This window comes from Notolepis coatsorum (assembly GCF_963971535.1).
Source record: "Notolepis coatsorum genome assembly, chromosome: 7".
Lineage (NCBI taxonomy): Eukaryota > Metazoa > Chordata > Actinopteri > Aulopiformes > Paralepididae > Notolepis > Notolepis coatsorum.
Window position 1 is genome coordinate 21,636,458 of NC_140171.1, and position 3,745 is coordinate 21,640,202.

Here is a 3,745-nt window from a genome sequence, read left to right on the forward strand (position 1 = left end):
CGCAACCTTAGCACCAGCCGCAACCTTAGCACCAGCCGCAACTTTAGCTCCAGCCGCAACTTTAGCACCAGCCGCAACTTTAGCACCAGCTGCAACTTTAGCACCAGCCGCAACTTTAGCACCAGCCGCAACTTTAGCACCAGCCGCAACTTTAGCACCAGCCGCAACATTGGCACCAGCCGCAACTTTAGCACCAGCCGCAACTTTAGCACCAGCCGCAACATTGGCACCAGCCGCAACATTGGCACCAGCCACAACTTTAGCACCAGCCGCAACTTTAGCACCAGCCGCAACATTGGCACCAGCCGCAACTTTAGCACCAGCCGCAACTTTAGCACCAGCCGCAACATTGGCACCAGCAGCAACTTTAGCACCAGCCGCAACTTTAGCACCAGCCGTAACTTTAGCACCAGCCGCAACTTTAGCACCAGCTGCAACCTTAGCACCAGCTGCAACTTTAGCACCAGCCGCAACTTTAGCACCAGCCGCAACTTTAGCACCAGCCGCAACTTTAGCACCAGCTGCAACTTTAGCACCAGCCGCAACTTTAGCACCAACCACAATAGCTCCAGTTGTAACAACTACAGAATCCACAGCAGCCCCTACAAGCAACGAGGGGTCTTTGGGTTTGGGATTCAGAATGATGCGCACTTTTTCAAATGACCTTTTGGATTCTACCACTGTGGCATACCAGCAACTGGCTGCAAATGTTACGACAGAGGTAAGTCTATTACGTTTTAGGTTGTATTTATTTATACAGCTAAACCTGCAGTGTAATAAGATAAATATTACACGTAACATATTCAACTACAATAATTATTTTAAATGTTCTACATAAAAATAAGCTGAAATGCTAAGAGACCTGTTATTTAACTTTTCTGTGGCCCTTTCAGTAACATCTCTCTTTCTGTCTCTCTCTCTTTCTCTCACCAAGGTCAACCAAGGTTACAGGATCATATATCCATCTACCTTTTTAAGGTCAATGATCAATCAATTCTCGTAAGTGATGATTTATTCTAGGAATGTATTATTTAGAAAATATATTAAATTTTTATCTACTTTTTCTCCCATTTTTCTATTTTTCTCCCGTCCCCAATTTCGTATTGTCCAATTCTACCCTCCCCTATCTCGAACGTTGGTAGGCCATGCCTCCCACAAACCGCAATGTGGACGAAGCCTTGCATCACGTGTCCCCTCCGGTACTCAAGGAGGCAGCCGTCGCATCTTTTCACCTGCACAGCGTGATCTCTCAGCGGCGAGGGTCTGCGTGGGAGGGACACGCCGCCCTCGTCGCTTCCTGATTCTACTGCGCAGGCGCACCAACCGACCTGTAGGAGTCGCTGTCCACAACGTCCGATCCCCACCCACCAGCTTCTTTAGCACCAGCCTTAGCACCAGCTGCAACTTTGTATTAGTATGAACGACCAGCCAAGCTGGTAGCAACGCCGAGAGCTGGGCTCGAACTCAGCATCTCATGCGTTGGTGGCGAGCGCCTTGCCCACTGCGCCACCTAGCCACCCTATTTAGAAAATATATTATAATATACTTAAAATTAAAGCTATCTTTAATGTGCAAGAAATACTGTATTCTAACAATGGCCAATATAAATGCATAAAGGATTATGGGACGTCCTAAATCTATTGTGTCCAAAGGACTTTATTTATTTAAACCCTCCAAACAAGGCTAATATCTTGTTATTGTTTCTTCTTTTCTTTTGTTAGACAAGGGTCTGTGGTTGTCAACATGACATTAATCTTCAAAAACCAAACTGTGGTTCCTGATGCAACCAGTGCAACTGAAGCACTGAAGACCTCACTGGCTGGCGGCAGCACCAACCTCAATGTAGATACAAGCTCTATTACCATATGTAAGTATGTTTTAACCTACCCAAGTCAAACGTTGGTATATTTTCCCATTTATTGTGCCAAGTATAATCATTTTTAGTATATTCATTTAAGTGTGTTGAAATATATTTATGTACTTTTCTGAGAGTATACTTGCAATGCATTTATGATACTTCTTATGTGCTATCATGTATTAATTCAAATCATATGTTTAGTATGATAGTCATCAATATGCTATAAGTGTAATCTAACTACACTTAAAAACTGAAATGTCGAAATGTACTATTTTATTAAGCAAAAGTAACAAACCAACCACCAAGTAAGAAGTGGTTACCAAGTATGGAAACAGCTTCTTCCCCACTGCCATACGGACACTGAACTCCCTGTAGCAACCCCCCTAGCTCTGCTCTTATGAACATAAACTGTGATATTGTGGTCTCTGTAATTATGTATCTATGTATTTAACTGCATGTAGTATGTATGTATTGTAAGTGATGTTATATGTTCTATGTTGGAACAATGCAATGTAATGCACTGAAAACAAATTCCACCAGCCTGGCTGGGTGGTCATTAAATAATCTAATCTAATCTAACCATTATGTGCACGACTTCTATTGCAATTTTGAATCTGTCGAATCTGCAGGTGAATCTGTTTCAATGACTACTATTACTAACCATTGCTGTGAAGTGATGTTGACATCAATGCAATTATTCTATCTTATTGCAGCTAATACAGCTACCACAACTACCACAGCTACCCCAACTACTTCAGGAGCCCAGACTTTGAAAATGACTGTGAGAAACGGAGTTTGGCTACCCATATTCATAACCATCCTCGCAAGACTGTTTCATTGTCTATAAACCTTGATATGTTCCTGTGTGAGCAAATGGACATATTGACTATTGACTATAGTAAAGGAGATGGGCTCACATAGATACCATCACTGGCCCTTGGGGAAAAGGGACATTACAATTATTATTATTTTATACTTTTAAACACATCATGAATGTTAACCCAATAATTATGATACAAATCCAGTGGACAAAGTATTTGAAATGAACATGGATAGCAATACTGTAATGTATACTGTACCATAGATGCATGACTGAACAGGATTTATGTAGTGTTTACATAACCACACCCCGTCCAGGGACTTCCAGCTATTTTATTTGAGCCCTTTCATGACATTACCCATGTGATCTATACTGCTGTCAACTTATTGTGAAAAGTGATACCTTTGAAAAGAAAAACAACTCATTCTATCATTAATCACTTAATTGTACCCAAGATATATTTATTTATTTATTTATTTTATACACTATCCCTTTTTTTATATAAAATGTTATCTACACTTGTTTTTCTTTGATTTTCTACAATGTATGTTGCTACCTCTGGTATAATGTAGTATTTATTAACTTTTTTTGTATCTTTTATAAAAAAAGATTTGAACGTTTTAATCAATGCAATAAAATACATCCATGATTCACTACTTGAAGTAGTGGTCTATAAAATAGACCATGCCCTCAATTCTTATTTTTAATTAGAGCTGTCAAATCAATAAAAGTGTACTATTGGTCCTGTAATATTCACAGTTATTTATTGGAATAAGCAGTTAATTGGAGATCTTTATTCAGACAATATTTTTGTATAATTTGCCCAACTATCATACAAATGTGGCCTCCCAAAAATGCATTTATTCCGCTATTTTCAAAACTGTAGTGTCTTCTCCTCTCTCTTAGCTAGATGTTTAAGATGTCCAAGTTCTACAGTAGCTCAATTAACTTACCCCCTTCAACTCTCTCCCCAGTCTAGGCTTGGGCAGCTTAGTAATCAGGAAAATTGTGCCCCGCTAATATCATATTAAATTGTATCATCAAAGTTACCTCTACCATTCCATCCC

The 3,745-nt window shown here is 40.0% G+C and overlaps 1 long non-coding RNA gene across 1 annotated transcript; it reads left to right on the forward strand.

Annotated features, from left to right (window-relative positions):
- Positions 1–587: 587 nt before the first annotated feature.
- On the forward strand, positions 588–3,311 carry LOC311232181. The gene is made up of 4 exons (XR_014619926.1): positions 588–721; positions 935–999; positions 1,722–1,867; positions 2,572–3,311. It is a non-coding gene; the product is annotated as an uncharacterized lncRNA (long non-coding RNA).
- Positions 3,312–3,745: the final 434 nt, after the last annotated feature.